The sequence below is a fragment of the Phalangium opilio genome, unplaced genomic scaffold (genome assembly GCF_054372755.1).
Source record: "Phalangium opilio isolate 3A_F unplaced genomic scaffold, DU_Popi_V2 ptg000095l_1, whole genome shotgun sequence".
NCBI lineage: Eukaryota > Metazoa > Arthropoda > Arachnida > Opiliones > Phalangiidae > Phalangium > Phalangium opilio.
The window spans coordinates 3,307,076-3,316,820 of record NW_028324200.1 but is presented as its reverse complement, the minus strand read 5'-3'; the positions used below and the strand labels follow the sequence as shown (position 1 = coordinate 3,316,820).

General features: G+C 40.3%; 12 non-coding genes and 27 pseudogenes across 12 annotated transcripts; all 39 read right to left on the bottom strand.

The window, feature by feature from the left end:
* Nucleotides 1-54: 54 nt before the first annotated feature.
* Nucleotides 55-173, bottom strand: LOC149635607 (5S ribosomal RNA). The gene has a single exon (XR_016372673.1). It is a non-coding gene; the product is annotated as a 5S ribosomal RNA (ribosomal RNA).
* Nucleotides 174-305: 132 nt separating this feature from the next.
* On the bottom strand, nucleotides 306-424 carry LOC149635606 (5S ribosomal RNA). Its single transcript, XR_016372897.1, has one exon. It is a non-coding gene; the product is annotated as a 5S ribosomal RNA (ribosomal RNA).
* A 131-nt stretch (nucleotides 425-555) lies between these two features.
* Nucleotides 556-674, bottom strand: LOC149635605 (5S ribosomal RNA). Its single transcript, XR_016372933.1, has one exon. It is a non-coding gene; the product is annotated as a 5S ribosomal RNA (ribosomal RNA).
* Nucleotides 675-806: 132 nt separating this feature from the next.
* Nucleotides 807-925, bottom strand: LOC149635604 (5S ribosomal RNA). Its single transcript, XR_016373480.1, has one exon. It is a non-coding gene; the product is annotated as a 5S ribosomal RNA (ribosomal RNA).
* Nucleotides 926-1,056: 131 nt separating this feature from the next.
* LOC149635603 (5S ribosomal RNA) lies at nucleotides 1,057-1,175 on the bottom strand (annotated as a pseudogene).
* A 131-nt stretch (nucleotides 1,176-1,306) lies between these two features.
* LOC149635602 (5S ribosomal RNA) lies at nucleotides 1,307-1,425 on the bottom strand (annotated as a pseudogene).
* Nucleotides 1,426-1,556: 131 nt separating this feature from the next.
* LOC149635601 (5S ribosomal RNA) lies at nucleotides 1,557-1,675 on the bottom strand (annotated as a pseudogene).
* A 130-nt stretch (nucleotides 1,676-1,805) lies between these two features.
* Nucleotides 1,806-1,924, bottom strand: LOC149635600 (5S ribosomal RNA). The gene has a single exon (XR_016372766.1). It is a non-coding gene; the product is annotated as a 5S ribosomal RNA (ribosomal RNA).
* A 132-nt stretch (nucleotides 1,925-2,056) lies between these two features.
* On the bottom strand, nucleotides 2,057-2,175 carry LOC149635599 (5S ribosomal RNA). Its single transcript, XR_016372760.1, has one exon. It is a non-coding gene; the product is annotated as a 5S ribosomal RNA (ribosomal RNA).
* A 131-nt stretch (nucleotides 2,176-2,306) lies between these two features.
* On the bottom strand, nucleotides 2,307-2,425 carry LOC149635598 (5S ribosomal RNA). The gene has a single exon (XR_016372811.1). It is a non-coding gene; the product is annotated as a 5S ribosomal RNA (ribosomal RNA).
* A 139-nt stretch (nucleotides 2,426-2,564) lies between these two features.
* Nucleotides 2,565-2,683, bottom strand: LOC149635597 (5S ribosomal RNA). The gene has a single exon (XR_016373130.1). It is a non-coding gene; the product is annotated as a 5S ribosomal RNA (ribosomal RNA).
* Nucleotides 2,684-2,821: 138 nt separating this feature from the next.
* LOC149635596 (5S ribosomal RNA) lies at nucleotides 2,822-2,940 on the bottom strand (annotated as a pseudogene).
* A 129-nt stretch (nucleotides 2,941-3,069) lies between these two features.
* Nucleotides 3,070-3,188, bottom strand: LOC149635595 (5S ribosomal RNA; annotated as a pseudogene).
* A 131-nt stretch (nucleotides 3,189-3,319) lies between these two features.
* LOC149635594 (5S ribosomal RNA) lies at nucleotides 3,320-3,438 on the bottom strand (annotated as a pseudogene).
* A 131-nt stretch (nucleotides 3,439-3,569) lies between these two features.
* On the bottom strand, nucleotides 3,570-3,688 carry LOC149635593 (5S ribosomal RNA; annotated as a pseudogene).
* Nucleotides 3,689-3,826: 138 nt separating this feature from the next.
* On the bottom strand, nucleotides 3,827-3,945 carry LOC149635592 (5S ribosomal RNA; annotated as a pseudogene).
* A 129-nt stretch (nucleotides 3,946-4,074) lies between these two features.
* On the bottom strand, nucleotides 4,075-4,193 carry LOC149635591 (5S ribosomal RNA; annotated as a pseudogene).
* A 131-nt stretch (nucleotides 4,194-4,324) lies between these two features.
* LOC149635590 (5S ribosomal RNA) lies at nucleotides 4,325-4,443 on the bottom strand (annotated as a pseudogene).
* Nucleotides 4,444-4,574: 131 nt separating this feature from the next.
* Nucleotides 4,575-4,693, bottom strand: LOC149635589 (5S ribosomal RNA; annotated as a pseudogene).
* Nucleotides 4,694-4,822: 129 nt separating this feature from the next.
* LOC149635588 (5S ribosomal RNA) lies at nucleotides 4,823-4,941 on the bottom strand (annotated as a pseudogene).
* A 131-nt stretch (nucleotides 4,942-5,072) lies between these two features.
* On the bottom strand, nucleotides 5,073-5,191 carry LOC149635587 (5S ribosomal RNA; annotated as a pseudogene).
* Nucleotides 5,192-5,322: 131 nt separating this feature from the next.
* Nucleotides 5,323-5,441, bottom strand: LOC149635586 (5S ribosomal RNA; annotated as a pseudogene).
* Nucleotides 5,442-5,572: 131 nt separating this feature from the next.
* Nucleotides 5,573-5,691, bottom strand: LOC149635585 (5S ribosomal RNA). The gene has a single exon (XR_016372810.1). It is a non-coding gene; the product is annotated as a 5S ribosomal RNA (ribosomal RNA).
* Nucleotides 5,692-5,830: 139 nt separating this feature from the next.
* Nucleotides 5,831-5,949, bottom strand: LOC149635584 (5S ribosomal RNA). The gene has a single exon (XR_016373128.1). It is a non-coding gene; the product is annotated as a 5S ribosomal RNA (ribosomal RNA).
* A 138-nt stretch (nucleotides 5,950-6,087) lies between these two features.
* LOC149635583 (5S ribosomal RNA) lies at nucleotides 6,088-6,206 on the bottom strand (annotated as a pseudogene).
* Nucleotides 6,207-6,335: 129 nt separating this feature from the next.
* On the bottom strand, nucleotides 6,336-6,454 carry LOC149635582 (5S ribosomal RNA; annotated as a pseudogene).
* A 131-nt stretch (nucleotides 6,455-6,585) lies between these two features.
* LOC149635581 (5S ribosomal RNA) lies at nucleotides 6,586-6,704 on the bottom strand (annotated as a pseudogene).
* Nucleotides 6,705-6,835: 131 nt separating this feature from the next.
* LOC149635580 (5S ribosomal RNA) lies at nucleotides 6,836-6,954 on the bottom strand (annotated as a pseudogene).
* A 129-nt stretch (nucleotides 6,955-7,083) lies between these two features.
* LOC149635579 (5S ribosomal RNA) lies at nucleotides 7,084-7,202 on the bottom strand (annotated as a pseudogene).
* A 132-nt stretch (nucleotides 7,203-7,334) lies between these two features.
* On the bottom strand, nucleotides 7,335-7,453 carry LOC149635578 (5S ribosomal RNA; annotated as a pseudogene).
* Nucleotides 7,454-7,584: 131 nt separating this feature from the next.
* LOC149635577 (5S ribosomal RNA) lies at nucleotides 7,585-7,703 on the bottom strand (annotated as a pseudogene).
* Nucleotides 7,704-7,833: 130 nt separating this feature from the next.
* Nucleotides 7,834-7,953, bottom strand: LOC149635576 (5S ribosomal RNA; annotated as a pseudogene).
* Nucleotides 7,954-8,083: 130 nt separating this feature from the next.
* On the bottom strand, nucleotides 8,084-8,202 carry LOC149635575 (5S ribosomal RNA). Its single transcript, XR_016372632.1, has one exon. It is a non-coding gene; the product is annotated as a 5S ribosomal RNA (ribosomal RNA).
* A 131-nt stretch (nucleotides 8,203-8,333) lies between these two features.
* Nucleotides 8,334-8,452, bottom strand: LOC149635574 (5S ribosomal RNA). The gene has a single exon (XR_016372544.1). It is a non-coding gene; the product is annotated as a 5S ribosomal RNA (ribosomal RNA).
* Nucleotides 8,453-8,590: 138 nt separating this feature from the next.
* LOC149635573 (5S ribosomal RNA) lies at nucleotides 8,591-8,709 on the bottom strand (annotated as a pseudogene).
* A 129-nt stretch (nucleotides 8,710-8,838) lies between these two features.
* LOC149635572 (5S ribosomal RNA) lies at nucleotides 8,839-8,957 on the bottom strand (annotated as a pseudogene).
* A 131-nt stretch (nucleotides 8,958-9,088) lies between these two features.
* Nucleotides 9,089-9,207, bottom strand: LOC149635571 (5S ribosomal RNA; annotated as a pseudogene).
* Nucleotides 9,208-9,338: 131 nt separating this feature from the next.
* On the bottom strand, nucleotides 9,339-9,457 carry LOC149635570 (5S ribosomal RNA; annotated as a pseudogene).
* A 129-nt stretch (nucleotides 9,458-9,586) lies between these two features.
* On the bottom strand, nucleotides 9,587-9,705 carry LOC149635569 (5S ribosomal RNA; annotated as a pseudogene).
* Nucleotides 9,706-9,745: the final 40 nt, after the last annotated feature.

Genomic DNA, 9,745 nt, shown 5'->3' with positions numbered 1-9,745 from the left:
CTGTTTGCTTTTCTCATATCTGGTGGATTATAAAAAAGGAAACTAAACTGTAAAAGACAACGGCACGCAGTGTTCCTAAGTGGTCTCCCTCCCAAGTACTGACTGCGCTTGACGCTGCTTAACTTCGGTGATCGGACGAGAACCGGTGTTTTCAGCGCGATATGGCCGTTGCCGAGAACTTTAGTTAGTTATTCGAATTTAAAACTAATTTGACAAATTACCCTTCTGCATGTTTGAAAAAAAAAGAAACTCGGTTTGCTTTTCTCATATCTGGTGGATTATAAAAAAGGAAACTAAACTGTAAAAGACAACGGCACGCAGTGTTCCTAAGTGGTCTCCCTCCCAAGTACTGACTGCGCTTGACGCTGCTTAACTTCGGTGATCGGACGAGAACCGGTGTTTTCAGCGTGATATGGCCGTCGCCGAGATCTTTAGTTAGTTATTCGAAGTTAAAACTAATTTGACAAATTACCCTTCTGCATGTTTGAAAAAAAAGAAACTCTGTTTGCTTTTCTCATATCTGGTGGATTTTAAAAAAGGAAACTACATTGTAAAAGACAACGGCACGCAGTGTTCCTAAGTGGTCTCCCTCCCAAGTACTGACTGCGCTCTACGCTGCTTAACTTCGGTGATCGGACGAGAACCGGTGTTTTCAGCGTGATATGGCCGTTGCCGAGAACTTTAGTTAGTTATTCGAATTTAAAACTAATTTGACAAATTACCCTTCTGCATGTTTGAAAAAAAAAGAAACTCTGTTTGCTTTTCTCATATCTGGTGGATTATAAAAAAGGAAACTAAACTGTAAAAGACAACGGCACGCAGTGTTCCTAAGTGGTCTCCCTCCCAAGTACTGACTGCGCTCGACGCTGCTTAACTTCGGTGATCGGACGAGAACCGGTGTTTTCAGCGTGATATGGCCGTCGCCGAGATCTTTAGTTAGTTATTCGAAGTTAAAACTAATTTGACAAATTACCCTTCTGCATGTTTGAAAAAAAAGAAACTCTGTTTGCTTTTCTCATATCTGGTGGATTTTAAAACAGGAAACTACACTGTAAAAGACAACGGCACGCAGTGTTCCTAATTGGTCTCCCTCCCAAGTACTGACTGCGCTTGACGCTGCTTAATTTCGGTGATCGGACGAGAACCGGTGTTTTCAGCGTGATATTGTCGTCGCCGAGATCTTTAGTTAGTTATTCGAATTTAAAACTAATTTGACAAATTACCCTTCTGCATGTTTGAAAAAAAAGAAACTCTGTTTGCTTTTCTCATATCTGGTGGATTTTATAAAAGGAAACTACACTGTAAAAGACAACGGCACGCAGTGTTCCTAATTGGTCTCCCTCCCAAGTTTTGTATGCGCTTGACGCTGCTTAATTTCGGTGATCGGACGAGAACCGGTGTTTTCAGCGTGATATGGCCGTCGCCGAGATCTTTAGTTAGTTATTCAAAGTTAAAACTAATTTGACAAATTACCCTTCTGCATGTTTGAAAAAAAAGAAACTCTGTTTGCTTTTCTCATATCTGGTGGATTATAAAAAAGGAAACTAAACTGTAAAAGACAACGGCACGCAGTGTTCCTAAGTGGTCTCCCTCCCAAGTACTGACTGCGCTTGACGCTGCTTAATTTCGGTGATCGGACGAGAACCGGTGTTTTCAGCGTGATTTGGCCGTTGCCGAGAACTTTAGTTAGTTATTCGAATTTAAAACTAATTTGACAAATTACCCTTCTGCATGTTTGAAAAAAAGAAACTCTGTTTGCTTTTCTCGTATCTGGTGGATTTTAAAAAAGGAAACTACATTGTAAAAGACAACGGCACGCAGTGTTCCTAAGTGGTCTCCCTCCCAAGTACTGACTGCGCTCTACGCTGCTTAACTTCGGTGATCGGACGAGAACCGGTGTTTTCAGCGTTATATGGCCGTTGCCGAGAACTTTAGTTAGTTATTCGAATTTAAAACTAATTTGACAAATTACCCTTCTGCATGTTTGAAAAAAAAAGAAACTCTGTTTGCTTTTCTCATATCTGGTGGATTTTAAAAAAGGAAACTACACTGTAAAAGACAACGGCACGCAGTGTTCCTAAGTGGTCTCCCTCCTAAGTACTGACTGCGCTCGACGCTGCTTAACTTCGGTGATCGGACAAGAACCGGTGTTTTCAGCGTGATATGGCCGTTGCCGAGAACTTTAGTTAGTTATTCGAATTTAAAACTAATTTGACAAATTACACTTCTGCATGTTTGAAAAAAAAGAAACTCTGTTTGCTTTTCTCATATCTGGTGGATTTTAAAAAAGGAAACTACACTGTAAAAGACAACGGCACGCAGTGTTCCTAAGTGGTCTCCCTCCCAAGTTCTAACTGCGCTCGACGCTGCTTAACTTCGGTGATCGGACGAGAACCGGTGTTTTCAGCGTGATATGGCCGTTGCCGAGAACTTTAGTTAGTTATTCGAATTTAAAACTAATTTGACAAATTACCCTTCTGCATGTTTTCAAAAAATAAAAAAAAGAAACTCTGTTTGCTTTTCTCATATCTGGTAGATTTTAAAAAAGGAAACTAAACTGTAAAAGACAACGGCACGCAGTGTTCCTAAGTGGTCTCCCTCCCAAGTACTGACTGCGCTCGACGCTGCTTAACTTCGGTGATCGGACGAGAACCGGTGTTTTCAGCGTGATATGGCCGTTGCCGAGAACTGTGGTTAATTATTCGAATTAAAAACTAATTAGACAAATTACCCTTAAGCATTTTTTCAAAAAATAAAAAAAGAAACACTGTTTGCTTTTCTCATATCTGGTGGATTTTAAAAAAGGGAACTAAACAATAAAAGACAACGGCACACAGTGTTCCTAATTGGTCTCCCTCCCAATTACTGACTGCGCTTGACGCTGCTTAATTTCGGTGATCGGACGAGAACCGGTGTTTTCAGCGTGATATGGCCGTTACCGAGAACTTTAGTTAGTTATTCGAATGTAAAACTAATTTGACAAATAACCCTTCTGCATGTTTGAAAAAAAAGAAACTCTGTTTGCTTTTCTCATATCTGGTGGATTTTTAAAAAAAAATACACTGTAAAAGACAACGGCACGCAGTGTTCCTAATTGTTTTCCCTCCCAAGTACTGACTGCGCTTGACGCTGCTTAATTTCGGTGATCGGACGAGAACCGGTGTTTTCAGCGTGATATTGTCGTCGCCGAGATCTTTAGTTAGTTATTCGAATTTAAAACTAATTTGACAAATTACCCTTCTGCATGTTTGAAAAAAAAGAAACTCTGTTTGCTTTTCTCATATCTGGTGGATTTTAAAAAAGGAAACTACACTGTAAAAGACAACGGCACGCAGTGTTCCTAATTGGTCTCCCTCCCAAGTACTGACTGCGCTTGACGCTGCTTAATTTCGGTGATCGGACGAGAACCGGTGTTTTCAGCGTGATATTGTCGTCGCCGAGATCTTTAGTTAGTTATTCGAATTTAAAACTAATTTGACAAATTACCCTTCTGCATGTTTGAAAAAAAAGAAACTCTGTTTGCTTTTCTCATATCTGGTGGATTTTAAAAAAGGAAACTACACTGTAAAAGACAACGGCACGCAGTGTTCCTAATTGGTCTCCCTCCCAAGTACTGACTGCGCTTGACGCTGCTTAATTTCGGTGACCGGACGAGAACCGGTGTTTTCAGCGTGATATGGCCGTCGCCGAGATCTCTAGTTAGTTATTCGAATTTAAAACTAATTTGACAAATTACCCTTAAGCATTTTTTCAAAAAATAAAAAAAGAAACACTGTTTGCTTTTCTCATATCTGGTGGATTTTAAAAAAGGGAACTAAACTATAAAAGACAACGGCACACAGTGTTCCTAATTGGTCTCCCTCCCAATTACTGACTGCGCTTGACGCTGCTTAATTTCGGTGATCGGACGAGAACCGGTGTTTTCAGCGTGATATGGCCGTTACCGAGAACTTTAGTTAGTTATTCGAATGTAAAACTAATTTGACAAATAACCCTTCTGCATGTTTGAAAAAAAAGAAACTCTGTTTGCTTTTCTCATATCTGGTGGATTTTTAAAAAAAAATACACTGTAAAAGACAACGGCACGCAGTGTTCCTAATTGTTCTCCCTCCCAAGTACTGACTGCGCTTGACGCTGCTTAATTTCGGTGATCGGACGAGAACCGGTGTTTTCAGCGTGATATTGTCGTCGCCGAGATCTTTAGTTAGTTATTCGAATTTAAAACTAATTTGACAAATTACCCTTCTGCATGTTTGAAAAAAAAGAAACTCTGTTTGCTTTTCTCATATCTGGTGGATTTTAAAAAAGGAAACTACACTGTAAAAGACAACGGCACGCAGTGTTCCTAATTGGTCTCCCTTCCAAGTACTGACTGCGCTTGACGCTGCTTAATTTCGGTGACCGGACGAGAACCGGTGTTTTCAGCGTGATATGGCCGTCGCCGAGATCTCTAGTTAGTTATTCGAATTTAAAAATAATTTGACAAATTACCCTTCTGCATGTTTGAAAGATAAGAAACTCTGTTTGCTTTTCTCATATCTGGTGGATTTTAAAAAAGGAAACTAAACTGTAAAAGACAACGGCACGCAGTGTTCCTAAGTGGTCTCCCTCCCAAGTACTGACTGCGCTTGACGCTGCTTAATTTCGGTGATCGGACGAGAACCGGTGTTTTCAGCGTGATATGGCCGTTGCCGAGAACTTTAGTTAGTTATTCGAATGTAAAACTAATTTGACAAATAACCCTTCTGCATGCTTGAAAAAAAAGAAACTCTGTTTGCTTTTCTCATATCTGGTGGATTTTAAAAAAAAAATACACTGTAAAAGACAACGGCACGCAGTGTTCCTAATTGTTCTCCCTCCCAAGTACTGACTGCGCTTGACGCTGCTTAATTTCGGTGATCGGACGAGAACCGGTGTTTTCAGCGTGATATTGTCGTCGCCGAGATCTTTAGTTAGTTATTCGAATTTAAAACTAATTTGACAAATTACCCTTCTGCATGTTTGAAAAAAAAGAAACTCTGTTTGCTTTTCTCATATCTGGTGGATTTTAAAAAAGGAAACTACACTGTAAAAGACAACGGCACGCAGTGTTCCTAATTGGTCTCCCTCCCAAGTACTGACTGCGCTTGACGCTGCTTAATTTCGGTGACCGGACGAGAACCGGTGTTTTCAGCGTGATATGGCCGTCGCCGAGATCTCTAGTTAGTTATTCGAATTTAAAACTAATTTGACAAATTACCCTTCTGCATGTTTGAAAGATAAGAAACTCTGTTTGCTTTTCTCATATCTGGTGGATTTTAAAAAAGGAAACTAAACTGTAAAAGACAACGGCACGCAGTGTTTCTAAGTGGTCTCCCTCCCAAGTACTGACTGCGCTCGACGCTGCTTAACTTCGGTGATCGGACAAGAACCGGTGTTTTCAGCGTGATATGGCCGTTGCCGAGAACTTTAGTTAGTTATTCGAATTTAAAACTAATTTGACAAATTACACTTCTGCATGTTTGAAAAAAAAGAAACTCTGTTTGCTTTTCTCATATCTGGTGGATTTTAAAAAAGGAAACTACACTGTAAAAGACAACGGCACGCAGTGTTCCTAAGTGGTCTCCCTCCCAAGTTCTAACTGCGCTCGACGCTGCTTAACTTCGGTGATCGGACGAGAACCGGTGTTTTCAGCGTGATATGGCCGTTGCCGAGAACTTTAGTTAGTTATTCGAATTTAAAACTAATTTGACAAATAACCCTTCTGCATGTTTTCAAAAAATAAAAAAAAGAAACTCTGTTTGCTTTTCTCATATCTGGTAGATTTTAAAAAAGGAAACTAAACTGTAAAAGACAACGGCACGCAGTGTTCCTAAGTGGTCTCCCTCCCAAGTACTGACTGCGCTCGACGCTGCTTAACTTCGGTGATCGGACGAGAACCGGTGTTTTCAGCGTGATATGGCCGTTGCCGAGAACTGTGGTTAATAATTCGAATTAAAAACTAATTAGACAAATTACCCTTAAGCATTTTTTCAAAAAATAAAAAAAGAAACACTGTTTGCTTTTCTCATATCTGGTGGATTTTAAAAAAGGGAACTAAACTATAAAAGACAACGGCACACAGTGTTCCTAATTGGTCTCCCTCCCAATTACTGACTGCGCTTGACGCTGCTTAATTTCGGTGATCGGACGAGAACCGGTGTTTTCAGCGTGATATGGCCGTTACCGAGAACTTTAGTTAGTTATTCGAATGTAAAACTAATTTGACAAATAACCCTTCTGCATGTTTGAAAAAAAAGAAACTCTGTTTGCTTTTCTCATATCTGGTGGATTTTTAAAAAAAAATACACTGTAAAAGACAACGGCACGCAGTGTTCCTAATTGTTCTCCCTCCCAAGTACTGACTGCGCTTGACGCTGCTTAATTTCGGTGATCGGACGAGAACCGGTGTTTTCAGCGTGATATTGTCGTCGCCGAGATCTTTAGTTAGTTATTCGAATTTAAAACTAATTTGACAAATTACCCTTCTGCATGTTTGAAAAAAAAGAAACTCTGTTTGCTTTTCTCATATCTGGTGGATTTTAAAAAAGGAAACTACACTGTAAAAGACAACGGCACGCAGTGTTCCTAATTGGTCTCCCTCCCAAGTACTGACTGCGCTTGACGCTGCTTAATTTCGGTGACCGGACGAGAACCGGTGTTTTCAGCGTGATATGGCCGTCGCCGAGATCTCTAGTTAGTTATTCGAATTTAAAACTAATTTGACAAATTACCCTTCTGCATGTTTGAAAGATAAGAAACTCTGTTTGCTTTTCTCATATCTGGTGGATTTTAAAAAAGGAAACTAAACTGTAAAAGACAACGGCACGCAGTGTTCCTAAGTGGTCTCCCTCCCAAGTACTGACTGCGCTTGACGCTGCTTAATTTCGGTGATCGGACGAGAACCGGTGTTTTCAGCGTGATATGGCCGTTGCCGAGAACTTTAGTTAGTTATTCGAATGTAAAACTAATTTGACAAATAACCCATCTGCATGCTTGAAAAAAAAGAAACTCTGTTTGCTTTTCTCATATCTGGTGGATTTTAAAAAAAAAATACACTGTAAAAGACAACGGCACGCAGTGTTCCTAATTGTTCTCCCTCCCAAGTACTGACTGCGCTTGACGCTGCTTAATTTCGGTGATCGGACGAGAACCGGTGTTTTCAGCGTGATATTGTCGTCGCCGAGATCTTTAGTTAGTTATTCGAATTTAAAACTAATTTGACAAATTACCCTTCTGCATGTTTGAAAAAAAAAGAAACTCTGTTTGCTTTTCTCATATCTGGTGGATTTTAAAAAAGGAAACTACACTGTAAAAGACAACGGCACGCAGTGTTCCTAATTGGTCTCCCTCCCAAGTACTGACTGCGCTTGACGCTGCTTAATTTCGGTGACCGGACGAGAACCGGTGTTTTCAGCGTGATATTGCCGTCGCCGAGATCTCTAGTTAGTTATTCGAATTTAAAACTAATTTGACAAATTACCCTTCTGCATGTTTGAAAGATAAGAAACTCTGTTTGCTTTTCTCATATCTGGTGGATTTTAAAAAAGGAAACTAAACTGTAAAAGACAACGGCACGCAGTGTTCCTAAGTGGTCTCCCTCCCAAGTACTGACTGCGCTTGACGCTGCTTAATTTCGGTGATCGGACGAGAACCGGTGTTTTCAGCGTGATATGGCCGTTGCCGAGAACTTTAGTTAGTTATTCGAATGTAAAACTAATTTGACAAATAACCCTTCTGCATGTTTGAAAAAAAGAAACTCTGTTTGCTTTTCTCATATCTGGTGGATTTTAAAAAAGGAAACTACACTGTAAAAGACAACGGCACGCAGTGTTCCTAAGTGGTCTCCCTCAGAAGTACTGACTGCGCTCGACGCTGCTTTACCTTCGGTGATCGGACGAGAACCGGTGTTTTCAGCGTGATATGGCCGTCGCCGAGATCTTTAGTTAGTTATTCGAAGTTAAAAGTAATTTGACAAATTACCCTTCTGCATGTTTGAAAAAAAGAAACTCTGTTTGCTTTTCTCATATCTGGTGGATTTTAAAAAAGGAAACTACACTGTAAAAGACAACGGCACGCAGTGTTCCTAAGTGGTCTCCCTCCCAAGTACTGACTGCGCTCGACGCTGCTTAACTTCGGTGATCGGACAAGAACCGGTGTTTTCAGCGTGATATGGCCGTTGCCGAGAACTTTAGTTAGTTATTCGAATTTAAAACTAATTTGACAAATTACACTTCTGCATGTTTGAAAAAAAAGAAACTCTGTTTGCTTTTCTCATATCTGGTGGATTTTAAAAAAGGAAACTACACTGTAAAAGACAACGGCACGAAGTGTTCCTAAGTGGTCTCCCTCCCAAGTACTGACTGCGCTCGACGCTGCTTAACTTCGGTGATCGGACGAGAACCGGTGTTTTCAGCGTGATATGGCCGTTGCCGAGAACTGTGGTTAATTATTCGAATTAAAAACTAATTAGACAAATTACCCTTAAGCATTTTTTCAAAAAATAAAAAAAGAAACACTGTTTGCTTTTCTCATATCTGGTGGATTTTAAAAAAGGGAACTAAACTATAAAAGACAACGGCACACAGTGTTCCTAATTGGTCTCCCTCCCAATTACTGACTGCGCTTGACGCTGCTTAATTTCGGTGATCGGACGAGAACCGGTGTTTTCAGCGTGATATGGCCGTTACCGAGAACTTTAGTTAGTTATTCGAATGTAAAACTAATTTGACAAATAACCCTTCTGCATGTTTGAAAAAAAAGAAACTCTGTTTGCTTTTCTCATATCTGGTGGATTTTTAAAAAAAAATACACTGTAAAAGACAACGGCACGCAGTGTTCCTAATTGTTCTCCCTCCCAAGTACTGACTGCGCTTGACGCTGCTTAATTTCGGTGATCGGACGAGAACCGGTGTTTTCAGCGTGATATTGTCGTCGCCGAGATCTTTAGTTAGTTATTCGAATTTAAAACTAATTTGACAAATTACCCTTCTGCATGTTTGAAAAAAAAGAAACTCTGTTTGCTTTTCTCATATCTGGTGGATTTTAAAAAAGGAAACTACACTGTAAAAGACAACGGCACGCAGTGTTCCTAATTGGTCTCCCTCCCAAGTACTGACTGCGCTTGACGCTGCTTAATTTCGGTGACCGGACGAGAACCGGTGTTTTCAGCGTGATATGGCCGTCGCCGAGATCTCTAGTTAGTTATTCGAATTTAAAACTAATTTGACAAATTACCCTTCTGCATGTTTGAAAGATAAGAAACTCTGTTTGCTTTTCTCATATCTGGTGGATTTTAAAAAAGGAAACTAAACTGTAAAAGACAACGGCACGCAGTGTTCCTAAGTGGTCTCCCTCCCAAGTACTGACTGCGCTTGACGCTGCTTAATTTCGGTGATCGGACGAGAACCGGTGTTTTCAGCGTGATATGGCCGTTGCCGAGAACTTTAGTTAGTTATTCGAATGTAAAACTAATTTGACAAATAACCCTTCTGCATGCTTGAAAAAAAAGAAACTCTGTTTGCTTTTCTCATATCTGGTGGATTTTAAAAAAAAAATACACTGTAAAAGACAACGGCACGCAGTGTTCCTAATTGTTCTCCCTCCCAAGTACTGACTGCGCTTGACGCTGCTTAATTTCGGTGATCGGACGAGAACCGGTGTTTTCAGCGTGATATTGTCGTCGCCGAGATCTTTAGTTAGTTATTCGAATTTAAAACTAATTTGA